Source organism: Ochotona curzoniae, unplaced genomic scaffold, assembly GCF_017591425.1.
Source record: "Ochotona curzoniae isolate NIBS_2020 unplaced genomic scaffold, NIBS_Ocur_1.0 contig_883, whole genome shotgun sequence".
Classification (NCBI taxonomy): Eukaryota; Metazoa; Chordata; class Mammalia; order Lagomorpha; family Ochotonidae; genus Ochotona; species Ochotona curzoniae.
The window spans coordinates 57744683-57772422 of record NW_024466599.1 but is presented as its reverse complement, the minus strand read 5'-3'; positions in this window follow the sequence as shown (position 1 = coordinate 57772422).

The following is a 27740-nucleotide window of genomic DNA, read 5'->3' as shown; positions in this document are numbered from 1 at the left end:
CCCGGCAGCCCTGCTTCCCATCCAGCTCCCTGCTTCTGACCTGGGAAAGCAGTCGAGGATGGAAATAAACCGTGGGACACTGCACCTCTGTGGGAGACCCAGAAGAGATTCCGGGCTCCTGGTTTCAGATTGGTTCAGCTCCAGCTGTGTGGCTGCTTGGGAAGTGAACCATTGGATGGAAGATCTTCCTCTCTGTTTCTCCTTCTCTTTTTGTATCTGACTTTGCATTAAAAATAAAATAAATCTTTGAAAAAAAAGAGTGATAGAGTAATTTTGATGTTATTAGTCTTCCATATGGAGATTCAGCATTTTATCTTTATAGTAAATATTCACCTTTTTTTGTCTCATGGAGATAGGGAAGTTTTATTTGGATTCAACTCATTTAAATTCTTAAATTTTATTGCTCAGATCAAGTAATTTAAATAACAACAGCATCATATGATTGGGCCATGGCAATCTCCCTTTTTTTCTTGGAAAGGACTTAATTGAAAAACTCAGTCCTTTTCCCTGGTGCCAATCAAAATGAAAATGAGTTTGGGGTAAAGAAAAGTAAACATTTAATCTCTTGAAAGATGTGTTAAGTCCGAAGGCCTACCGTGCTAAGTGGGGGTGTTTTCGGGCTTATCAAGTATTTACAAGGAAGGGGGTACTGCATGGCAGGATCATGAAAGAACTACGGGTCTCTCGTGTCAAGTGCTATGGCTTGTCTCAAATTGGATGACAGCGCATTCCTTCTCCTTAACCCTGGTGGCCCTTGCGGTCTAGAGGTGTTAGGATTAGATCTGCTCTGTGAAAGTAGTTGAGGTAGAGAACAAAGTAACTTGGGCTTTCGGACATTGCCAAGGGGGCAGCCAGCAGTTCAGCCCTGCAACATCAGCTTCTGGCTTTTCATTAAGCAGCGCAAGCTGTCTGCTTATGTTATTTCCTACCTGGTTATAAGCAGACAGCTGTGAATCTTGGTTGTTGCAAATATTGGTTGATCCACTTAACCCTAAACATGCTATCTATTTTATCACTTACTCTTTGGATATCAAATATTTTAGGAGACATTTGAATTTACTATCCCTTTGAGATCTGACTATTAACAGCTCTGTGCTTTCATGCTGGCTGGAATTCTTTTAAGAATGATATGCTGTTTGGTTCTAAGCATTACCATCAAGTATCATTCAGAGGTCTTTTTTGTCTATCAGAGAAGCAAAACTGAGAGCAAAGCAGAATCCCTACCGCCTATATAAAGGAAACTATCTCCCATTTTCATGTCTTCACTGACTGGCTCTTCATATGGCTAAGTACTATGAACCAGAATCACTTAATCTGTTTACTTAGTAAGTAGCTCAATAAATTTAATGTTTTATAAATAATGGCATAAACTCAGTAGGAGCTGGAGGAAGCCCACCTTTGTGTGTATATAGACACGTGTGTGTGCATATTGCATATATATCTACATTATTTTGTTTTACTAATACATACCCAGGAGAAGAAGACAGAAGGAATCTAATAATATGGCAAGCTATCAAGTTTTGGGGAAAATTATGTGAATTTTCCTGAGGAACACTTAAGGACAGGTCTAGCAGTAATTTCAGTTTTCTTTGCTACATACTGTTGTATAGGTACTACATCCACAGATTCCTTGAGCATCAATCTTTTTCTGCTATCCAACATCACATGTTGTATCAGTTGATGGTAGCAATGATAGAAGAAGAAACGCCCATGTTTATGGAAGAATAAAATACCATGAGAAGCACTTTATATATTCTGGATTTTTGGAGCAAGCAGTGTAAGGGGTCATGGGTATCAGACGAAGTTCATTCTGTTACATCTGTTATATGTGCTCTGTACCTTTCTTTAAAAAGATCTCGACAATTGTCAAGATTTCCATCTGATACTGTCCGAAAACCTTGTTTCTTTCTTACTGGCTAAATTTTGAATGCCCAGACATTGCATATGAATCAGAAAAGCTCCAAAGTTCTGGGAAATTTTGAACTTCCAATGACAGGGAACAACAGTAAAAATTTCACAAAAACACTTTTTTTTTTTAAGGTTCTGCTCAACAGGGACCTAGCAATAAAGAACAGATGAGAATCAAAGCTAATCAAGAAAGAAAACGCTTTCAAAGAACAACAGCCACAACAGCTCTGATTCACAATCACAATACTAGTTTGGCTGATTCTTATTTTAACCGAAGTCTCCCTCTTGATTTTCCTTGATGCTCATTTCCTGTCCTAAGGATTACTCCATTCTAGGTTGCTTCTTTTTTTTTTTTTCATAAATAAATCAACAAGATAAAAATAGATGTTTCTGTTAAAGTTAAAGTGAAATGGAACTTGAGATTTTGCTTCTGGAATCTTCTTTACTCTTACTGTTTTTCTCTCCTTGTTCTAATTCAGAGGGCATGGATTGTTTAAGTTCAGGCTGGTTTTGAAAAAAAAAGAATGGCATTCACCATTATTTAAATTAGCCAGTGATTTGTTGGAAACATAACTGCTTTTATCCTCCTGTAAAAAGCACTTACTTGTAGAAATATTTGAAAAAGCATTTACTTGTAGAATTATTTGAAAATATAGTGACATTATCTCTCTTGTTAGAAGAAACACAGTTCTTTACCTGGAATTCCTAGGATGCTGTGAGAGTAAGCCCAAAATAAGTTTTTGTGCTTGTGTGTATGGATGCATAAAGGAGAATTGTGGATGAATATTCCCAGTTAAGACAATTCAGGACACTTCACTCTTTTACCTCTAAGTAACTTAAATATTTATTTCGTTGTTTAATTGCAGGAGTTTAGCTGGCAGTTAGTGGTAATTTATTCCAATGGCTGCCAATACCTCTTTCCATAAAGATACAGAGGAATTTTGAGCAGAGTATAAATTTCGTCTTTTGAGAATGCCTTAGAACCTTGATATATGGAACCTTTGCTTAGCAGAAGAATATTAACATGATTACTCTGGAGTCAACCAAAATATATTATTCCAGATTCATGAAATTTCATACACAATTCACAAAACTAGGAGTTGAGAGTTATTTTTATCCTCATACCTGATAATTTAGTAAATCTAGCCTTTGGCCAAAGTGTTTCCATATATTTTAGAGTTAGAAATGCCACTGCAGAATTTACTTTAAAATGTCACTGTAACTTTCAGGTTTGTGCTAAGATATAGAAAACTGGGAAGACTGCCGCATTAGCCACAGCAAAAAAGCTGGATTATGCACAAAATTACAACTGTCTGGAACATTAGAGAGCAGAAACCACATGACCCATGTAGAAATCAATCAACCAAAAATATGTGAGTGTGTGTGTGTTTAACCCTTCCAAAGAGAGGTTGTCACACAAATGCTCAAACTGCTTGGAAGCATCGCTACAGAATCCCCGAACTGGTTCCCCCGCCCAACATGCAGAAAGCAAATCATAGACATCGGGGTAGAGGAAGTGTGGGAGAAAGTAGGTATGCATATACTACAAAGCACGGGGCAAGGAGATGATGGGCAGCTAGTGCTTAATTCCCAGGCTCCCTGAAGATTTAAGAGTGCAAGTAATGTGGATTGAAATTGGGACTGTGAAATGTGTGATTGGCCCATTACCAAGTTTCTGATTGTTCAGTGGGGCTTGTGACATTCCTTTGCTTGATCAGTGATGCCACTTTAAGAAGTTTTTCATGGGGCCCTAGGGTCCGGCACTGTGACCGAGCAGCTCAAGTGTCCATTCCCCACTTCTTGTTTTGCCTAAAGTCTGGGGCAAAGGGGATGGTGACTACTCTGTTTCATGCTGTTCATGGGGTGAAATGGGATGGTTTTCGGCATCAGGAGAGAGGAACTTTACAAAGAAACTTGCTTGACTCTCATTTAGCAGTGGAGATCCTCTGCATTGCAATGGCATTTGACTTAACCAGTACAGCTTTATCCTGCAGATGTATCATCATTCCACAATAGCAGTAAAGACTACAACAAACTCACATTTCTATACCTATAATGAAAGCCAGAGAACAGGGAGCTGGATGGGAAGTGGGGCTGGCAGGATTAGAACTGGTGCACCTATGGGATCCTGGCATGTGCAAGGTTAGGGCTTTACCCGCTAGGCTACTGTGCTGGGCCCCATAGAGCCACTTACTAAGACTTAGTGAGCAGCACTGCCATTAGGATAGGTTGAATGTCATTTGTCAGTGTCTTCATAAAGAAAATCACGCTTTCCACACCTGTCCATGTAACAAGGACAACAAGTCACATACCAATGGGAGGCCGCCTTGGCCTATATATGTGAAGCAGGATTGGGAAATCACCAGAATTTTGTATCATTTTCTCATCTTTCTTTATGTCTGAGATTTCTTTGTTAAGAAAGGCCCAAATTATATGTATTTTTTCTATACTAGGGGAAGGTAAGGTCACTAATATTTCTTCTTTACTTACAGTCAGTGTGGGTGTTTTTTGCCCTCTTAACTCTAAGGTGTAAGGCATGGGTGAGAAAGTTTTGACTGGTGGCAGTGCTATTGTTTCAAAAGTTCCCGAGTCAACAACACCATATAGTTCACCCTTGATTGTTTATGTCCATGAACTTTTTTCCATCTGTGAACATTTCAGATCCATAGTCTCATCATCACTGAGATGTAGCCTGCCAGGACACACTTGTTTAATAACTATAGTAAGTGGGGCTTGGTGCGGCGGCCTAGTGGCTAAAGTCCTTGCCTTGCATGCGCCAGGATCCCATATGGGCACCGATTCTAATCCTGGCAGCTCCTCTTCCCATCCAGCTCCCTGCTTGTGGCCTGGGAAAGCAGTCGAGGACGGCCCAAAGTCTTGGGACCCTGCACCCACATGAGAGACCTGGAGGAGGTTCCTGGCTCCTGGCTTCGGATTGGCACAGCACTGGATTTTGTGTTCACTTGGGGAGTGAATCATCGGACAGAATATGTTCCTTTCTGTCTCTCTTCCTCTCTATATATCTGACTTTCCAATAAAAATAAATTTTAAAAAATAACTATAACAAATCATGTACAGGTTCTCCAAAGGGATCTGGGGCAAGTTGCTTGGATTAAAAGATGCTGCAATTTTAGAATAACAGTTTAGTTCTAAACAATCTAAAATGAGCCAGTAATCTGACTTTTATTTCAGAAGCAGCAGTGCTCAGGAATGTATGCAGATTTAGGACTACCTGAAAGTAAACTACTTCATCTCCTCCGGTCCATCAAGGTAGCTGCTATTCTGAGATACATCAGCCAGCCATAGGTGGACATGTCTAGATCTTACGGTGTCAGTTGATCTTTCCAAATTTTGGATCAACACTCACACTTCTAATCTTTATGCTTTATTTTCAGGTAAAAAGAAATGAAACAATTACTTCAGCACCTCACTGTGCATGCTGTAGTTGGAGTCTAACATTAGGTGTGAGAATACTAAGTGTCATATCTAGTAAGCATCTCTTTTTTGGAACAAGGCCCTCCCTCCGGAGTATAGTTCTAGCTAAGTCTTTTGTGATAGGTGCCATCAGCAATCACATGCAAGAATTATTTCTTTACAACTCCTCAGTTTTAAATAATTTGGTTTAAGATTGATAACAGTGACTCCACAGTGATTTTTATGTCCTCCTTAAAATAAAGATCCATTTCCAAAATAACAGCGGACCAATTATGCCTGTCTCCCTTTGGATTTGGCCTGACTGTTGATCCAGTTCCACATTACGTGGGTAATATCTGAGGACAAGGAGGCAGTATGAAAACCCGTACTTAGCCACATTTTGGCGACTGAGAGGTTTTAGAAGGAATGGTCCTTATGCTAATATCACCTGAATTTTACTGTCAAATTTAAATTTACCTCTTCAATAGCTATAGCTCATCATCTCAAAGTGCTAGGATAGCATTGTCTTGTTAGAAATTGTACTTCTGCAGAATTTTGACAGGCAATAAGCACAAAGTTCAAATAGAATAATATACATATCAAAGCTCAAGGGAATACAACAAATTGTTTGCATCTTAAAACAAAGAATAGGATTACAGCCTAACAGCAAAAATACTGTAATTGACTATTCATGCAACTGCAGCACAAAAGACTGACTGACTGTTTAGTAATTAGATGCAGAAAACTCTTAAAGGTAGCATGCCTAAAAACAATGAGAGAAATGCAAGCCAAAAACAGACACACTGTGGTTCCATTTGCATCAGGTAGACATAATCATCTCAGCTTTACAAAATATAAAATATCAAAATAACCAAAGTAAATTTAGTAATTTTTAAAGAATTACAGTACTTAAACATTTTGAAATTTTATGGCCTAATGTGAGGTAAGATCTCCATTAATTTACTGTAAGACTAGCAATCCTTGAAGTCAGACATTCTGTATATAATTTCAGATATACCAATGTTTCCAAGTATAACCTGTTATGACAACAACATGATCTAGTTGAATTCATGCAATTGCAGCAATACCGACACCAACCCAACCACAGTAACAAATAGTGCCTGCACAGAAAGCCAGAAATTCCACCTTCACTTAACATCCAAGAGGAAACCTCTGCTTCTTAGTTGTCCACAGAATACATGGGTCCTTATCTCCTCTTGACAGCAAAGAGGGAATATTCTCCCATAACCAGAGTTGTATTATAAAAAAGTGGTTACATGGAAAGTATAAATAATAATCTATAAAAAAACTTAGTTGAAAATCAATAAGAACTAGCACATTGTCAACCTAACTGAAAAATGTTATCAATATATAAAAATGCATAATAGGTGAAATATTGAGTTATGCTGAAATCAATATCAAAGCATCCATGATAAAATTTTTTTAAAGAGTTACTTATTTTTATTGCAAGTCAGCTATACAGACAGGAGGAGAGACAGAGAGAAAAGATGTGTCTGCTGACTCACTCCCCAAATAACCACAACAGCCAGAGCTGAGCCAGTCCGAAGTCAGGAGCCAGAAGCTGTTTTGGGTGTTCTATGTAGGTGCAAGGTCCCACGGCCTTGCTTTCCCAGGCCACACACAGGGAGCTGGATGGGAAGTGGAGTAGCTAGAACACAAACTTGTGTCCATGTGGGATTCTGGCACGTGCAAGGTGGGGACTTTACTCACAAGGCTAGTATGCTGGGCCCATGATGAAAATGTTTCTTTCTTTCTTTTTTTTTTTTTTTATAAAATTTTATTTTGACATTCTTTACATAGTTAATTAGGGTAAGAAGGTTCAAGGGCTACAGGAAAGTGGATAATACTAGTATGTTTTCCATATTGTTACCTTCATGTTTAAAGCGGGGTATTAAGGGAGAAGGCCTACCCAATTTCCCACCCTCCCCAGGTCCCAGATGTAGGGCTTGCTCTGAGGTTCTTGCTCAAGTGGTTTTGATATTGCAACAGTTATGAATTGCTGTCAATCTTGCCACTCCAAGCACTATGAGGGCTTTGAAAAATCCACTGATTGACATAGTCCATCATAGCCTAGATGGTTGGTCGCCCTGTTCTGTCTTCTCTCTTTTCTTCGTTAGGGTTCTGAGTCCAGCATTTAGATTAGGAAGATCTCCAAAGAAACTTCTTGTATGTGCTAACAAGTACAGGGCCTGGCACCGTCCATCGCTCCAATCAGCTGGTGGTTGCAATTGCTGGGTTGGTTCTGTTTTCACTCCTGACTTCCACTGGAACCAATGGGCATTGCAATCCAGCCTGGTTCTGCCCAGCACATACTTGGCCCTCACATAAACCAGTGGGAGCTGCAGCCTAGTTGGAGCGACCCACAATAACCCCCACCAGGCCCACCCCCTACCCTGGTTTGCCAGTAAGTGTAGCAGTAATCCAGTCTGTCCCACACCCCATTCCACCCCAGCCGCTATCTTAGTTTTCTGTCCTCCTGTGGAAGTGGTAACCCAAGAGGGATGAGCCCACTATTTCCCTCCCAGGCCTCTCCCACTCCCAGATTCCAGCTGATGCTGCGTCTAAGCCCAAACAACCCTTGCCAACTTTAATTTTGTTTGCACCAGTAGGAATAATCCGCCCAGCCCGGCTTTTCCCTGATCTAGTCCACATGAGGCGCACAGGTGTGGTAGCTCTGCCTAGTCTGGTCTGCCCCCATCCCAGCCCATGCTCTCCTGCGGAAGTAGCTGTCCTGCAAAGGAACCCTCCCTTATTCCCCTGCCAGCTCTGCCCACTTCCTTTCTTGTTCTCAGGCTGGTTGGGCGCTGCGGTCCCTTCTGGTACAGGCAACCTCACCTCGGCATTCCATAATGTGCACTAGTCTTTGTTGCGACTGACCCTGGGTCGATCCACACTGGTGCCTGGATTTGCCAGTGGATGACGTGGACAGATTCAGCCTGGTCTTGCCCCACGTCTGTCAATTGTATGCCAGTGGGTAGCTCTCCATGGCTTTTTCTGGGCTGTTTCCTATCATGTTTCTTGCGTTTACCTGCCGGGTCTGTGTCCTGCCAGAGGAGTTGCCCAGGCTCCTCCATCAGAACCTCTCCCAATACCAGGTTTCACGCTTACCAGTGGGTCCATGAGCCAACCCTACTCAGTCCACCTCCTGTCATAGCAGGAACTGTGGCTTTTCCTGACTGGCCTTCCACCCAATCTGGTTCTTGCTGTTGGATGTTCCAGCCCAGCCATGGTTTGTCCATACCCACGTATGGCTCACACATGGCGATGAAAATGTTTCAACCAGCAATTACAAACATACTTGGAACAAATAAAAAATAAAAATAAAAATAAAATAATCCAAGAAAATGATGGAAAAAATTACCTAAAAGATATAAAGAACCAAATGAAAAATTTATAAAAATACTGCTTTCACGTAAATAAAAACCCAGAAGATGGATATAATAGCAAAATTGAGAATAGAGAGTAAATGTATTGAAAAACGGAATAATATAAAACAACAAATAAAATAGCCAGAAAAAAATGAATAGTTCTTAGAGATCAGTGGAGCTATAGCAAAAGAATTTTAAAATGGATATGTAATCATGTCTGTCTATGTCTCTGTGTTGCCCTCTGTCCCTTTGAAATAAATAAGTAAGTAAATAAACATTTATTAAGATAGAAATTCTCATATCAATAAAAATTAAAACTGTCATTAATACAATCAATGGACAAATAAAGGCAATCCTTCACACAGAAACATAATAATAAAAGAAGAATCCTTTGAATATAAAGCAAAAAGAAAGTGTAAAGCAAGCAAAAATCAAGTTCAGTTAAAGTAACAGTAAAATTGATATCTTAATATGAGTAACAAAGAAAGAAAAAAGAGACAATTAGCCAATATAGAGATATTACTCTATACCCTGTGGACAGCAAAAGCCTGATTAAGGAAAATCCTTTTTTTTAAAAAAAGGAAAAATGTTTATTTATTTGAATGTCATAGTTACCACGAGAAAGCAAGAGATGATGAGAGAGGGATTTTCCATCTGTTGGCTCTGTTCCGTGCTGTCATTAACAGCTAGGGCTGGGTCCAGGCTGAAGCCAGGAACCGGGAGCCTGCAGCCAGGATTCAGCGACTCATCCGGGTTTCCTCGTATATGATAGAGGCCAGAGCCCTTGCAGCATCATCTGTTAACAAGGGCCTCGGTGAAAAGTGGAAGAGCCAGGTCTCTGACTGTTGTCATATTTGGGTGGTACCACAGGTGGACTTTTAGCCTGTGTGCCACAATAATGATCTCAAACTAAGGGAATACTGTGGAAGTTTCTATAAACACGAGTTTAGCAATGCAGATGAATCAGAATGATTCCATTCAAAGTAAAAACTAGCTGAACTAAATTAGTGTGAAATAGAAAATTTTAGTAATTAATCTTATAACTACTAAAGACAGAATAAAGTAAAGCAATAAAAGGTTTTAAAAATGCTCCATTTGATATATTTATGAGTTTACAGAGCATCTGACCTAACATTAGCAAAATATGTTTTTTTGTAAGATGCTAATGGAATATTCACTTTACATGGAGTACAAAAATGGGAAAAGATGGTTTTGAAAAAGACCATTTTGAAACATTGTAAGTTATACAGAGTTCTGTCAATGTAACACATAGGGATTAATAATATGAGGAAAACTAAAAAAGTGGTAACTTTGGAATTCAATCCTATTTTTTTCATTTTCCTACCATGTAGGTATCGCCTTTTTATTTCAGATATGTTAACAATATTTTAAAAACAAATGTAGTATTTTGAACTACTGTTAACCAAAATCTTATATTTAATAAAATAATTCTGAGTACAGAAACAGGGAATAGATCATAATGGAGTTTTTTGATGTTGTTATTTACAAAAAAAAAAAAAAAACAGGGAAAAAAATCAGCAAAACAAACTCTTCTCAGACAAGTGTCACTCAAAGCCAAAGAAAAGCACAATTAAACAAACAATAATAGTAACCACCTCTCCACCCCATTTATGCAGAAGACTTTTCCAAATTAATGGTTTTAAGACAAGTGTATTGAAGGATGCTGTTAGAATACAGCTGTGCAGTTTGCTGTTGGCAGTGTTCCGTTCGAGTGGCCGGAGCATTTAAACTGTCATGAACTCTAGTCACGTAGCGAGAGGCTAAAGGAAGAAAAGCAAACCACAAGTAACAGAGGTGGGAGGTTAAAATAACACACTCAGTGGAAAGGCTAGCCTTAAAAAGGGGCATATTCAGAAAACAAATAGTAAGCTGGCAGAGCAGTTAAAACAGTCTACAATGAGCAGGAAGGGATATGGAAATATAATGAGGTAGATAGAAGTTGAAATATCAGCAGAAGGATAAAATTCATTCCAAAGCCACCGATAATTGGTGAGGAGAAAATACATGAATAAAGGGTATCAGAGGAGTTTCTGCTCTACAAGAAAAATAGCCAGTACCTCAGTTTGTAACAGTTTATTTAATGCCAAGAGAGCTGATGTTGTGCGGTTAGCAGTACTCAACAGGAACAATACATAGGAAAGTTGAAATCATCAAGGACAGTAAAGTCACAAAACGTGTTTCAGCAAATTGGTGATTTTTACAGAGGTTCAAACGTGACATCAGTAAAGCATGTTTGTAAATTCATCATAAGCATAGACTTCTTTTATTTGCATTCACTTCCATCTGGAGCCCCAAAGTTTAGATTTGAGCAGAATCCTGGTATCACAGTCAGATAATAATGCTTTTATTGGATATTAATCCTAATATCAACTGTATTACCATTAGGTTTGTGTCACAGTGATGTCCCTTTGAATTTAGACTGCAGCTGTGAGCAGCGAAAAACAAAAGGCATGGACGATGAGGATCAGGAAAGGGAAAGAGACAAATTATCAACTATTTTTATTCCATTTTGGAAAGGATGAAATAGCAGAGAACTTCCTGAAACTCGTACAATATAATCTAGATAAAAATAGTACTTCAAAACATATTAATGATCTTTTTGGTGAAACATTCACTTAATTAAAGGCTAAAAGAACCTGGAAGAGTAAGCAGGATTCCAGGATTCTCTCTAGTTTTTGTATAAAATGGTATCATATTTGCTCATAATATTGTACATCTGTAAATATACTTTAAATTATTTTAGATTACTTACAATAACTAACATAAGTTTTATGTCAACTGTTGTTATTATTCTATAATTTAGAGACCAATATAAAAATTTCTGCATATGTAATATTTTTAGCCAAAGGTTTTTTAAATGTCTGGATTTAGAATCTGCAGATAAAGAAAGCTGATTGTATTTGTAATCCATTTTTAATTTAAATACTTTTAAGAAATCTTGCTATTTTCTGCCCTTGGTAAACACAATATCTGAATATTTGACTATTTGGTTTTGCTGTCCATGTTGTCTGTTTGTTCTTGTTAGCACTTCTTTTTCTCTTGTGCGTAGTTGTAATATTTTGCTGAGAAAGTGGTTAATTTAAGAGTCTTTGCTGTCCAGTTGAAGACAGGTCCATCCAAAGATTTGCTTACTTCTCCCAAGAACAGGAGAGCTCTCACGGCTTAATGTTTTTGTTTTCCCAAAAGCCTCCCAGAAAATGAGGGCCTTGCAAATTGCTTACATATCATGATTCTGGATGAATGGCTAGAAGATTAATGATATGTAAGGAATTTGTGGAAAATATTAAGAAAGCTTAAAAGTAGCGCAGGCAGAAAATAAAAAATAAAATTAGAGAAAATAAAAAATTAGAGAAAATTGGACGAAGAGTATATTTGAAAAAAGGTATATAACAATTGTCCTAGTTGGCAGCCATAGGTTGATGAGTTAAGTAAGAGGAATTTGTTTCTCACAGTTTGGTCCAAGATCAGGGTGCTAGCAAGTTTCTACCTCTTGCCTTGCACACATTTTATATAATTAGATGATGGGGAGAGGAAAGAAAAGGGGGGAGGAGGGGAAAGGGAAAAGAGGTATGGTACAATCTGATCACTGTGGCTCTATGTTGATGGCCTCCTGAAGACTCTAGCTCCAAAATATATTATGAGTTGAATCTTCAATTCGTTTATCAGCAAGATTTTTTGAACACATTTTAAAGATATCAAATGTATACATAATAAGTAAAAAAATTTCCAAATCAAGACAGTTAAGAGTGATTTCACATCAAGGCATATGATATTGATCAGTTCAATATCAGAAAGGAACTGATCATTGAAACAAAGAAATGACATATAATCCACAAAAGGGATGAAGATTAGAGTGAGAGCTGTCTTCAAAAGAAATTTTACAGAAACTGAGTTTTCAGGAAAAATATGTCAATGAAGAAGTCACAGGATGTGGTTAAGAACTTGCATTTCTTTAACATATTGGTTACTCAATACTATGTCAATTAATTCCATAATGTTATAAATTGTTGCTAATGTTATGTTGGGGCTTTTAATTGATTGGAAGGATACTCTGCCAGCTCTACCTTCAGACCAGAGATGATCTCCCCATTAAGCCATTATCTGGACAATAAGATGCTGGACTGTATGCTTGGTATATGCTTGCAATGAAAGAATCTCAACAGACTTGAACTGTGGTAATGCAACAAGGTGGAGGAATCCACCATGGGGGGAGGGTTTGAGGAGGAGTGGGGAGAATCCCAGTACCTATAAAACTGTGTCACGTATGCAATGTAATTAATTAAAAAAAAAGGCCAAAAAATTATTTTGGGAAAAAAAAAAGAAAAGAAAGATGCCTTGGGCCCAGCGCAATAATGTAGTGGTTAAGGTCCTTGCCTTGCACGTGCCGGGATCCCATAAGGTTGCCAGTTCTAATCCCGGTGGCTCTGCTTCTCATCCAGCTCCCTGCTTGTGGCCTGGGAAAGCACACATGGGAGACACAGAAAGAAGTTCCTGGCTCCTGGCTTTGGATCAGCTCAGCTCTAGTCGTTGCAGCTGCTTGAGGAGTGAATCAGCAGATGGAAGATCTTCCTCTCTGTCTCTCCTTCTCTCTGCATATCTGACTTTCCAATAAAAATAAATAAAACTTTTAAAATAATACAAATAGTAAAAAAAATTACAATTAGTATGAAATTAAGTGGAGAGTGATATATCCAGAACTGTTAGTATTACTACAGTAAATGTAACTGAGTTAAATGCATCATTTATGAGTGCTTTCAGAATATTTTTTAAAAAAATTAATGCTATTTTAAGAGAAAGAGAAGAACTAAATGCCGTAAAGTTTAAAGGATGAGGAAATAGATACTATGGAATTTATAAATGAAAGCTGGCTTAATTAAAAATAGATGATAAAAGTTTTAAGTCAGAAGTATTACCAGGAAAACAAAATCTCTAAATATTGACTCAGGTTTCAATTCTTTAGGAACATCATCATTGTAAGCTGTTTGAGTGTACTACTCCTAGGAAATGAAAGCAAAAACTGACAGAACTAAAAGAAACTGATTTACTACCAATTTTTTACTTAATATATAAAATGCTGAGGAGTAAACAAATATTTAGAAGATCATGATGATACATTTAAAGTACAATCAGTTCTGTGACAGAATCAACAGTAAGTGTAGTTTTCCCAGTGTAAAACAATAAACATTCAAATAATTTGACTAAAATAAATGTTTTAAAGTCTGTCAATTAGATAAATCTACTTGAGAAAAATAAAACTAATCTGATCCAGGAAAACCACTAATGCAGGTATGTCAACAGGATTTGTGCTATTTCTGCTGAAAGCTAATCCCATAGGACTCCTCCTTTTCTGTGACACAATTGCAAAAAGTTGGCAAAAAGTAGAAAATCCAGGTATAAATACCATATCAGAGGATGGAGGGCAGAACAAGTTGGACAACTTCCCTGGCCAAGTTTTGACAGCAAGTACTAGGTCAGTGGATACCCTAATGGTGGACTATGTCAGCCAGTGTACTTTGGAAAGCTTTCCTCAGCCTTGGATCAGTGAAGCCAAGAACATCTCAGAACTATCTAAGCCGCTTCAGCAATAGCCTTGGGACATTCTTGTCTACATTAAGATTCCTAGGAAGACATCAAGTTTTCATATTCTACCCCCAGGTACTGAGTTAGCCTGACACTATGAAAGCTTTTGATTAAGTTCTATTTCTGGGGCTGGCACTATGGCCTGGTGCCTGATTCCTGGTTCCTGGCTTCGGTTCAGCTCAACTTTAGCCATTGTGGTAATTTGGGTAGTGAACCAGGGAATGGAAGGCTCTTTCTAACTCTGTCTGCCTTTCTCTCTGTAACTCTTTCAAATAAAAAGTCAAATTAATTAGTAAATTTTTTAAAAAGCACTCTTTCTATGATATAGTCAATATTTTGCCTGAACCTGAGAGTTTCTGGGCTATTTCTATTCCCAACACTGTGATAGTTACTTTATTTAACTCTGCTCAATACAAGTGAAACAATCAAGCCTTAGGTCTTTTCTAAAATACTGGCAGACTGATGCCAATATCTCAGTTACTTAAGGCTGTGTAGAGATTGAAAAGGACACTTGGATAAGTAGGTGATTGTAGAGTCCTTTCAAACTTTAAAATGCTCTGACATAATCCTGGGGACCTTGTGCATATAGACAAAGCTTTGTGATCACAAAAGAAATACGTAAGAAAGTGGATCTCTGCCGTTCATTTCTGAATAATTTTGCTATTTTGCATAAACAAAAATTGAACCCTTTCTATCCTGCAAACTGTGCACATTTTCACAAGGACTTGCTTGGTAAAGAATGAAATATAAAAAACAAGTATCTTTAGGAAATTTTCTGAAAGTATTTGATGACCGCTAACTATATTGATTTAAGTGTGACATGGCTTAAATAAAAAAAAAAAAAACTAAAGCTTAAAAATATATATGAAAAAACTATAAAAAAAAACTAAAGGAAGTCTGTTACTATATATTGTGGAAGACACAAAATCTAAATATTTATCTAAGATACCTGTTTTTTTAGATAGTTCATTTATTTTTATTTGAACTGCAAATTTTTTTTTAAAGATTTATTTTTATTATTTTTTCATTGGAAAGGTGGATATACAGAGAGGAGAGACAGAGAGGAAGATCTTCCGTCCGATGATTCACTCCCCAAGTGAGAGCAACGGGCCGATACTATGCCGATCCAAAGCCAGGAGCCTCTTCCGGGTCTCCCACGCGGGTGCAGGTTCCCAAAGCTTTGGGCCGTCCTCGACTGCTTTCCCAGGCCACAGGCAGGGAGCTGGACGGGAAGTGGGGCTGCTGGGATAGAACCGGCGCCCATATGGGATCCCGGGCGTGCAAGGCGAGGACCTTTAACCACTTGCGCCACCGCGCTGGGCCCTGAACTGCAAATTTTATAGAAAGAGGAGAGAGAGAGTAGGTCTTCCATCTGCTTGTTCATTCCCTACCAACAACTATCAGAGCTGAGCTGGTATGAAGCTGGGAGCCAAAAGCTACTTCTGGGTTTTCCACAAGGGTATGGGGTCCCAAGGACTCGACCATCTTCCACTCTTTTCTTAGGCCAAAAGCATGGAGCTGGATTGGAGGTGGAGCAGCAGGGACACAATCCCGTGCCCATATGGAATGCTGGCACCGCAGGGCGAAACATTAGCTTGCTGTGCTACTGTGCCAGTCCCTTAGAAAACCTAAAAAAAGAAAATTAAAATACCAAGAAAAATATACCACAATCATGTACTAGAGGAGTTTATTATGTCATTTGTCCAGTTTGTAGTATATATATATATATTTTTTTTAAGATGTGACATGAAGAAAACCTTTGAACTTGTGCCAAAGACAAAGGAAAACAAGGATTTACTGGAATATGCAACTGAAGGGAATGGCTAGATTAGGTATTTAACAGATAAACTCTTTAAATTAGCTGTCAAATATGATTTAAAAGGCCATAGAAAATAATGTTTAAATAAAGTGAATGAATGAATAAATCTCATCCAAAACAATATATCGGTTAAGATATAGAAATTTTATAACCAAACAGATTTTCTGATGTTGAAACATAAAGCTCAATAGAAAATTTACTAGAAGGCGTAGATTTGATTTGGTAGAGTAAAAATTCAAAATAATGAAGAAAACTGAAGAGAGACTTCAAACAATGGTATGTTATCAACTACAGTAACACATGTATCATACCATCTCCTGAATAAAGGAAAGATAAGGTGGCAGAAAAATAAATGTGAAAAAATAGAGACTAACAACTCTTTTTTTTTTTTAAGACTCTCTCTCTCTCTTTCTCTCTCTCTCTCTCTCTCTCTCTCAAAGGCAAGGTAACAGTGAGCCAGAGAGAAATTTCTGTCCTTTGACCCATACTTCAAATGGCTGCAACAGCTGGTGATTGGGCTAGACACAGTCAGAAGCCAGAAATTTCATGTGGCCTCTCACATGGGTGACCAAAATCCAGTCAGTGGAGTCATCATGTTGTGCCTGCAAGCACACTGGAGGGAATTGGATCAGCTTTGGGCTTGAGCCTGTACTCTGGCCAGGAATCTAGGCATCCCAACCAGTGTGGCCCAAATCACTGACCCTTCAAACATGCAAGAATTTAAAAAAATAAATGCAGAGTGATTGATGTTTTATTTATTATTGTTAAATTGATATAAATCAAGGATAAAAAGAAAGTCTTGAGAGCAACAAAGGGACAAATTCTCATGATCTTCTCTCCTTTTCTCTCTCACTCTCATCTCTTCCTTTCAAATCAATCAATCTTCAAAAAATGAAATTAGAGGCACTATTGCATTGCAGCAAATCCCATATGGGTGCCGGTTAGAGTCCTGGTTGTTCTCATTTGAATCCAGTTCATTACCACTGTGTCTGGGAAACAGATGCCCTGAGTCTTTATGCTCTTGCTCCCACATGGGAGATCTAAATGGAATTTCCAGAATCCTACTCGTTGTGTCATTTAGCGAGTAAACTAATGGATGGAAGATACCTTTCTTTCTGCTTTTCCTTTTTCTCTGTGTCTCTTTCAAATATATAAATCTAATATGTAAATCTCTCATTCTAGCTGTCTCATTAGATTTAAAGTGAGAGAGAGAGAGAGAGAGAGAAGAGATCCTCATTATAATCCTCAATTAAAGTCTTACCAAAACTTAAGAGGTTAGAAGAGTCAAATTCCGTGGGTCTTGCACAATGGCTCAATTGAATAATCCTCTGCCTGCAAGTGGTAGAATCACATATGGGAACCAATTTGTATCCCAGTAGCTCCACTTCCTATCCAGGTTCTTGCTTGTGGCCTGGGAAGGAGGAGGATGACCTAAAGCTTTGGAATACTGCATCTGCATGAGAAATCCCAAGGGATAATAGGGATTTGGGTCAGCTCAGCTCTGGAGATTTCTCTGTCTATCTGTAAATCCACCTTTCCAATCATCATCATCATCATCATCGTAAAATAAAAAGAAGGGAATTCCACTTCAAAAAATGCTGATAGGAAAAGATTTTCAATAGAGAATTCTATGACCAACATATGTACTTTTCACATATTGAAGAGAATGTAAGGCATTTAGAGGTACATATATATGAGAGAATCTTTTGGTACTATACCTATCCTACCAGAGATTGTAAAAGACGTCCTGTAGTCTTCAGTGAAAGGACAATAGATGGTGATTCAAATCCACACAGAGAAATAAAGAGCAGAACTTAAAGATAACCCAAATGGTATTATGAAAATAATATGTCAATTTATTTATGACATCTTATTTATCTCTTTCAAATGACAACTCATTGGGTACATATTAGGTATACATATATAATGTGTGCTTAACAATTATTTACAAAAATATGTGTATATCAATATGTATAAATGGAGATGCTTTAGAGCAATACTTTTCCATATTGCTGAAGTCAGTTCTTAATTGTTAGTCCTCAGGTTCAATCTCCATCTCTCTCTGAACTGTGTAGCAATAATTTTACTTATGTCTCCATAGAGTTGCCTATTATGGATAATTCACATTAATGGAATACTAGAATATGTGTTATTTTGCTTAAATTATTTCATTTATAACAATGTTTCATGCTTAAACAATGTTTAGATCTTTAAATCACTTTATTATTTTTGGCATGTTCATCAAATTTGTTTAGACCTTTTCTTCTCTTTTCCTTACACCTTAATGGAGGAGGAGGTCAAGGAAACACAGAGGTGCAGATAAGGAAAATGATCACAAACTTGAATGTTAATTTGTCTTTTAGGTGAAAGTGTAAGTTATGGAGTCAGGAAAAGAAAAGAAAGAGTGACTATGTGATTAAGAATACCTGAAAGTTAATCATGACAAAACAAAAACACAAATACACTAAATATTGAATGCCCCATTAAGCACTTGTTATGTATTATCATATTTTGTTCATTTAAGTCCTAAAGCAATATTCTCAGCCTTAATTTGTTGAAGGAGAAAATTGTTTTAGAAACATAAATTTCCTCCAAATTTCATGGAATTGGCTAAAACTTTTTTTATATACTATGTTCCCCAAGTTCTGTTTGACTAGGAAAGAGTCATGGTGTAGTAGGGTAGATTTTATAGAGTTGTAAATAAGAATGTAGGTGAGAAATGCTCATTCTATGGTCCTTTCCCAGAATAGATACAAATATGGAGAGCGCTGAAGCAGTGGCAGTAAGAAAAATGATGCTGAATATATTTACTTACTGATTTATTTATTTCAATGGGGTGAAAGAAATCTGTTCACTTGTTCACTCCCCAAATGCATGCAGCACTCACGGCTGTAGTTAATTTAAGCTAGGTCATCCACATTGGTAGAGGGGATCCAAATACTTGATCTTCAACTGCTGTCTCCAGTATACATTAGCAGAAAGTTGGAATTTGGAATGGGACCATGACTTGAAACGCAACACACTGGTATGGGTGGTAGGTGTCTCAAGACACGTCTGAAACAGTATGCCAAATGCCAAACTCCACAACAGCATTTTATAAGAGATTATCACAAATCTAACAGCTCAAAACAGAACAAATTTATCTTAGTCCTGTGGGTCAGGAAAGAGAAAAGAGGTTTCAAATGATTCCTCTTTTTAGAAGTCAGGGTGATGGCAATGGTGTATTTTGGGGGAAACTACTTTGGGGAAAGCTCTGGGGGGAAACCGGCTCCTAGGCTCCCAGGTTGTTACAACAGTTATATTCTGTTTGCTTACTGGACTAAAGCCTCCTTTCTAAGTGGGCATTTGTCACAGGGATTTTCCTTGGCTGCTGAACCCTTCCTCCATCTCAAAACCAACAATGGCACCAGACCCATCTTATGCTTCACATGTCCTTGACCTCCCATTCTTAATCCTTTCTCCACTTCCAATTAAACACAATTCTGTTTTAACTGACTCAGATAAAGAAGTCCACACTGGTGTTTATCTACCATCATAGTGTGTTAGTATTAACTTTTTATATCAGTGCTCATAATTATCAAACATCGTTACAAAATACCTTTTATATAAATATGTCATATCCAATGTTTATGATGTTTTGGCTTTTGGGGTAATTGTTCTGCATACTTAACTTACATAAGGTAATCTTATCATCTATGCCTCTAGCAAAATTGAATTTTCAGCCCTTGCTTGGCTTGACTACAGATCACTTTATACAAAACATCAGAAGACACCTGGGAGCAGTTAAGGTTGACCAATATGAAAAGTGACAGTGCAAATCCTCTTAATCTTTTCAGCTTGTTTAGCCATTTGTTGAAAGAATAAATGTATTTGTTAAGTGCTGAATAGTAGGTTTTTATAGTTTGTGAATTCTACTTCTGCATTATTTCAAAGATACTTTTTTTTCTTTTTTTTTTTTTTTTGCTTCTAAAAACCAAGTAAGGCTGAAACTAAATGCAAAATTGCCAGCCGAAAGGCAACGATTTGTGATAAAGATAGTATGTCACATGTGGAAAGAACTTAGAGAACTTTGGTCACTTGCAAATTGAAGGCATTAAGTGAACTGGACTTTGATATTTTGATTTGATGGAGACTGCTTGCCTCCATTTATTTGTGCCATTTTTTGCTATGAGCCTCAATGGAAAGTTCATGATTGAAAGACTGCATGGGTTATGATCACAATGGAATATGGAATAATTGAGGTTGAGAGAAGAGCTTTCTCTTGGGATTTGATGTAGTAGAAAAAACCCTAGAGAAGACTGGCAGTTCAGTTTGAAACCCATCAGCACCAGCCATCATTTTCCATGCACGTGATTACTTCTCAGGGCTTCATTTAGATGTTATCATTGCTAGTAATACCATGAATAATATCTTTGGTATAAAAATGTGATAGCCTGCTGAAATTAATACATGCACATCTTTATATGTAATCATTCATTTGATACTCATAACTCTTTGCAGACAGGAAATATCATTCCCAGTGACAAAACGAAGTAACTTGAGGAAACTGACTCAATGAAGTTAAGCAACACTGTCAACATTATACAGGTGGAGTTATATCCGAGCAGTACATTTTGTCTCTTTGGATTTCTTCATTATATTATATTATATTATATTATAGTGACTATCTTACTGTCATTCTCTATGTGTTGAAAATGACAACCGTACAAAACAATGAATTGTAATTTATTTAGCTATTTATCATGAGTGCAGAGGTGATGTCCTTCTCATCCCTACCTTCAATGTTTTTAAAGGTAAATTATGTAGTAGGTAATTAATGAATATGGGAGAAGCAAGGGATGTTGATATAGAAAGGGAAGAACCTAGAGAGAGACATTGCTAGTGAACAGCCTTCTCCAGAATCCCACAGAAGTCTATTGTGCAAGGTGAATGTGGAAAAATTGAATGTGGTAAAATCTTCATGAAGCAAAGAAGTTTTGCTGATGTGACTGTTTTCCTTAGGGGTTTTCTACTTTAAGGGTAATTTTAGTGGCTGGTGCAGCGGCTCAATAGCCTAATCCTCTAACTGCAAGTGCCAACATCCGTTTGGGCAATGGTTCATGTCCTAGCTGCTCCACTTCTGATTTAGTTCTCTGCATGTGGCCTGGGAAATGGAGGATAACTTCAATCTTTGGGACTCCATGTGGGAGATCCAGAGGGCTCCTGGCTTTGGATCAGCTCAGCTTTGACTATTACAGTCATTCAGGCAATAAATGATAGAAGGTCTTTCTGTAAATCTGCTTTTGAAATCTTATATTTAAAAAGGATAATTTTATGGTTCCATGAAACTGCATGCGTACAAAGTATTCTACTTTGGTTAAATGTTGGCTTGTCTGCCAGTATTGGCACTCGAGTCATCACCTGCTACCTGCAAGGTTCATTGGTGAGGAGCTGCATTGGAAGTGGAGAGCCAAGACGTTTACTGATAGTCCAAGTGGCTAAATTAGTCCGTGTACCACAATGCCAGACACTCCCTAACTGCATTTTTCATTCTATATGCCTGTAAGTAGGTCTCTGACACTCCCTCAAAATTACATGGGCTTTTTGCTTCATCAACAAGCAATACTGGCAGACAGGCCAAAGGAATGATGTTATCTTAAACCTTTTTGTTGTTGTTGTTAATTTATGTTCCTTCTAATGTTTCTCCTTGACTCAGCGCTGGGAATGGGGTGAGATCTTAAGACTTCAGAGGGAACAAATGGAAGCTTAAAAGCCATCTGGTGTTTCTAAGGGCATCTGGAAGCAGTTCTCTGAAGCATGAATCATATGACCTTCAACCATTGCTCTCTCCTCTCCTCACACTCTGACTCAGCACACACAAGGGTACATACACACATCAGGCCTACAAAATTGTGAATTTGATGGAATTTTTGTACCTCTGGTTCCTCATTCCTTTCCCTGCTTCCTTTTCAAAATTTTCTTCTTAATTAGTCAATGATCAACTGATGTATTCAACAAATGTGAAATGTCTACTTGTGGCATGTATTCAGCCAGAGAGGATATAGTTAGCTGGTTAAATAAGATCTTCTGATTGAAGGAAGTAAAAGATAATTAAAGTAATTAAAAAGGACTGCTAACAGGCCCAGCATAACAGCTCGATTAGCTATTCCTTTACCTACAAGTGCCCAGCATTCTATATGGGCACTGGTTCATGTACTGGTTACTTTACTTTCCATCCAACAACCTACGTGTAGCCTGGGAGAGCAGTGAGGCATGGTCTTTGGAACCATGCACTCACCTTGGAATTCTCGACGGGGCTCCTGGCTTCCACTGGCTCAGTTAAAACTATTGCAGCTCTTTGGGGAGTGAATCAGCAGATCTCTCTCCTTCTCTTTGCAAATCTGCCTTTCAAATAAAAATAAAACTTAAAAAACAAAGATAATAAACAATTCTGAGATTCCAGTGAATGAAACAGAATAATGAGATACTCAATAAGAAGGAGAGATGGCTTCAGATAGGAATTTTTTATTGAGGATTTTGTCTCTAAGAAGGCAGCATTTGAACTGAGATGCAAAGGATTGAAATGGGGCTTTGGGAGATGGACTAGTGGCTAAATCCTCACGTTGTAATCTCCAGGAGTCCATAAAGGTGCTGGTTTGTATCCTGGCTGCTCCATTTCCCATCCAGCTCCCTGACTGTGCTCTGCGAAAGCAGTGGAGCATGGCCCAAAGCCTGGGAACCCTGCACCTGCATGGGAGGCCTGGTAAAAGCACTAGGCTCCTGGCTTTAGATCAACTCAGTTCTGTTGTGGCCACTTGGGGAGTGAACCAGAGGACAGAAGATGTTTCTCTGTCTCTCCGTCTCTCTATAAATCTACCTTCCCCCCAAAATAAAATAAATAAATAATAAAAAAAAGAAGAGCAGACAGGTTCAAACTCATGTGAGTGAACTCCTCACAATTAAGTAAGAAAAACTACACAAATACCCAAGTCTTGCTGGTCGTGCATTATTGTGTAAGCTTAGGTTTTTATTGCTTATTTTAAAAAAAGGATTGCTCCCTGAGAGACACCACAGTTTGAACTGATCTTGACTGATCATATTTACAAAAAGCATCCAGGATTTGTGAAATGCTTTGTGGCAGAAACCAAACAAAAACAAAATCAAAAATTTTCATGAACTCAATTCAACTTTAATGTACTTATTTTCTGAGACAAGATTTTTACATGTGATACCATGTTATCTTTACGCAAGTCAGAAGTACTGGTCTTACCCTTCATTTCCCCTCCTTCCTCAGTGGGCCCAGTTGACCATCTTTCCTTCAGGCAGCGTGAGTTCAATGTCCCGAACATGTTCTGAGTCTGTTTACTTTTATCTCCTTGCTGCCACTCTGTGACTTACAAGCATCTGTTGGGTGGATCTCTGTGCTTCCATTGTCACAGTTCGCTATTCCATTCATAAAAGTGATTGATTTTTTAAAAAAAAATGTAACAATATATTTTAATCTTCTGACCACAGGTCTTCAATGTTTTCCATTTTCTCTTAAATTTAAACTCAATGCTTTTATATGACTCAGAAAATTCATCATAACCCTGTTTGTTCAGACCCCCTTTTCCAACTTTTCTCTCCAAACTGCAGTGTCATTCACTTTTTGTCTATTTTTTCAAAGCATCAGTTCCTTTTCCTGCTTCTGGGTCAATGAAATTACTGTTCTATATTCTTAGAATGTTCTTTTTCCCCACAATTCTTTTTTTTTTTTTTAAGATTTATTTTTATTGCAAAGCCAGATATACAGAGAGGAAGATCTTCCACCTGCTGATTCACTCCTCAAGTAGTCGCAATGGCTGGAACTGAGCCAATCTGAAACCAGAATTCTGGATCCTCTTCCAGGTCTCCAACGCAGGTGCAGGATCCCAAGGCTTTGGACCGTCCTCAACTGCTTTCCCAGGCCACAAGCAGGAAGCTTGATGGGAAGCAGGGCTGCCAGGATTAAAACCGGCACCAATATGGGATCCCGGCGCGTTCATGGTGAGGACTTTAGCTGCTAGCTACTGCACCAGACACTTCCACACAATTCTTATGCAGTAAGCTCACTTTAATCTTTTTTCTTTGCTATTTTTATTTTTATTTTATTTTATCTTACTTGTACTGGAAAGGCAGATATACAGAGCGAAGGAGATACAGAGAGAAGGATCTTCAGTCTGCTAGTTCACTTCAGCTAGGACACAAACTTATGTCCATTTGGTATCTTGGCACCTGTAAGGTGAGGATTTAGCTACTAGGCTATTGCAATGGGTCCTCTTATCTTTTTTTCTTTTTTAAGATTTATTTTTTTTTAATTGGAAAGGCAGATATACAGAGAGGAGGAGAGACAGTAAAGAAGATCTTTCATCCATTGATTCATTCCGCAAGTGGGCTCAAGGGCTGCAGTTGAGCCAATCTGAAGCCAGCAGCCAGGAGCCCCTTCCAGGCCTCACATGTGGGTGCAGGGCCCAAGGTCTTGGGTCATCCTCGACTGCTTTCTCAGGCTGCAAGCAAGGAGCTGGATGGGATGCAGTGATGCCAGGATTAGAACAGGCACCCATATGGGATCCCAGTGAGTATAAGGCAGGTATCCCAGCCACTTGGCTACTGCGCTGGACCCCATCTTAACTATTTTTAACCCACTATGTCCCATCATGCTTCATATAGGACACCTATAAAGCCTAAATTAAAAAATAATTATAAGGCCCGGCAGCGTGGCCTGGTGGCTAAAGTCCTCACGGCTAAAGTCCTCTCCTTGAACACCCAGGATTCCATCTGGGCGCCAGTTCTAATCCCAGCAGCCACACTTCCCATCCAGCTCCCTGCCTGTGACCTGGGAAAGCAGTTGAGGGTGGCCCAAGGCTTTGGGACCCTGCACCCATGTGGGAGACCCAGAAGAAGTTCCTGGATCCTGGCTCCAAACCGGCATAGCATCGGCCGTTGCACTCACTTGGAGAGTGAATCATCGGACGGAAGATCTTCCTCTCTGTCTCTCCTGCTCTCTGTATATCTGCCTTTCCAATAAATAAATAAAATCTTTTAAAAAAAGAAAGAATTATAGTAAATATTATCCCTACGGTAACTTGGAAAGAAATCTTCTATTTTTAGAACTCTTTTCTTTGAATTGTTAGGTTTGGTCATCCAGTGTGACGTTTCGTACTTTTTGCATGCAGCTTTAGCAAGTACTGTGTGGAGCAGCGCTCTTTCTGTCAGGCGTACGGTTCATGCCTACTGGAGCACATGCACGTGGAATGCAGAGGGGGACGTGAAATTCTAAACTACTCTGGTGAAACACATAAGCATAAACATAGTTTTTGAAATACATCGAAATTTGACTGTAATTTTAAACATTTGATGTGTGTGTGTCTCTGTGTGCGTGTGCCCATGTATTTAAAAATTCATCCAGTATTTACTTTGAAGGAACAGTGACAGAGAGAATGTCTGCAAAAACCAAGTCTGTGCTAGGTTTAAACTAGAAGCCAGTAATGCAATACTGGTTCCCCACGTGGATGACAGGAACCAGGGTATTATTTGATTCTTTCCAGGTTTCATGAATAGAAAATTGGATTCCTCATTTGAAATGCATTCATCCCAAATGGCTGCTTGACCTGCTGCCACACTGCCTGACTTGCATGTAGTATTTTAATGGCTCATTCCTAAAATGGTATATTTGGTTTGAGAATATGGCTCAGAAGTTAAAATATCACTGTGGAGCTTTCTTGCCATGAAGTACCTGGGCTTGATTTCTAACTTTTCTTCCAATTCCAGTTTTCTACGTTATGCTGATTTGAGTGTATTATTGTAAATCAAGAAGCAGGGGAGATGTTATAAAAGTATAGGGTCAGGACCAGCGTGATGGCTCAGTAGCTAAATCCTCGCCTTGCATACTGGAATCTCATGTGCTTTGTGTACTGGCAGCTCCACTTCCCATCCAGCTCCTTGCTGTGGCCTGGGAAAGCAGTCAAGGATGGCCCAAAGCCTTGGGACCCTGTACCCGTGTGGGAGACCCGGAAGAGGCTCTGGACTCCTAGCTTTGGATCGGCTCAGCTCTGGCCATTGCAGCCACTTTCACAGTGGGCCAGTGGTTGGAAGAGGTTTCTGTCTGTTTCTCCTTTCTGTAAATCTGCCTTTCCAATAAAAACAGATAAATGTTTTCAAAAAGGTGGGGTGTCCTCAAATTATTTCTATATCCTGAATTGTAGGAAATGAAAATAATAGTATCTACCCAAAGGGAATCAGGATGATTGAATATAATTAATTAAATAAGGTGCTTATCAAAATTAGTGACATTTGTTGAATGCTTAGTACATTTTAGCAAAGAAAAAGAATCCTGGTCAATTGGAAGGGACGTGGCCAAAATACGTTTCTTATTCTCAAAATGGTTTAAGTCTAAGACATCTACTCTTTATATCTTTGCCATGATACCTCTAAATGCTGACATGTGCTAAATAATGCTTTTGCTTAGAAAGGTAATTTGTGTGCTGTTATCAGAGTCCAAGTCCTGCTCTGAAAGAGCAGTTGTACCTCCTCCACAGCCTCTGATACCACCAGAGGGAGAGAGGGTTCTGGTGACTGAACACAGAGAGTCACTGCCTGGATGGGTCTCTGCCTACCTAACCTATGCACAGGACTGCAGGTACATGGCATACCATGTCCCCTGGGACTATGTCCTGACTGGAGCCTTGGCACACTGAGGCCCTTTGTGCCCTGCTCAGGTGACAGGAGGGCAGGACTCCCAGTATACTTCCCCCATCTAACCTTCCTGGTAATTGGGTCACCTCTCTCCCACTTACTTTTCTCAAAAGCCTCCTCTGTCAAAAACAACTTCAGGATGAGGGCAGGTTGCATAATGCCCTCTAAAGAAGTAGGTGAGTTTAAGGCTCATTTGCTAGGCTTATATTGTATCAATTGTACTCATACCATGTAGAATTGCTTTTGCTACACCTAAACTTATTTTCCTTGCTCCATCCTTTGCAAACGTGTGCTTCATTAGACTCTTGGCCATCTGACCTGTCTCCGATGATTTACTGTTAAATGCGTTGTCGCCAATGACCCCTACATACAATTTGAGAGATCATCTTTTTACTGTTTAACTAATTACTGATACATCTTGCCAGAAAATTAAAAGTTTAACTCACATACATGAAACTTGCCTCAAAGGGGACTCACCCTTTCCTAATCTTTACAATATTAACAGTTTTTTTTAATAATGTTACTATTTATTTTAGGATTGAGATTTAGGTTAGCAAGTAGCAGTATTGGTTTTCTAATTAAATATCACTGTTCTAATTATTGACTTTCGGCAAGTGAAAGAAACCTTTTTCAACTCCTGTTTTTGGACCCTTCACTTTGTATCTTTTGGTCCAATGCTAATGTTTGGTTTGATTCATGGTATATTCTGAAGATGATTCAGGGAAAGGCAGCAGGGGTCATTAATATTTTGCCTTGCCACAGTGAGAATGATTCTGCAACACCACCATTTCTCATGCAGGATGGCTTTTAAATATGTATAGAGTGAGCTGTGATTTGATGGATCACAGCAGTGGCTCTCTCAATGACAGAACAAGTCTGTCCCAATGCCTGACAGTCCTCTGCAGATGACACTCAAG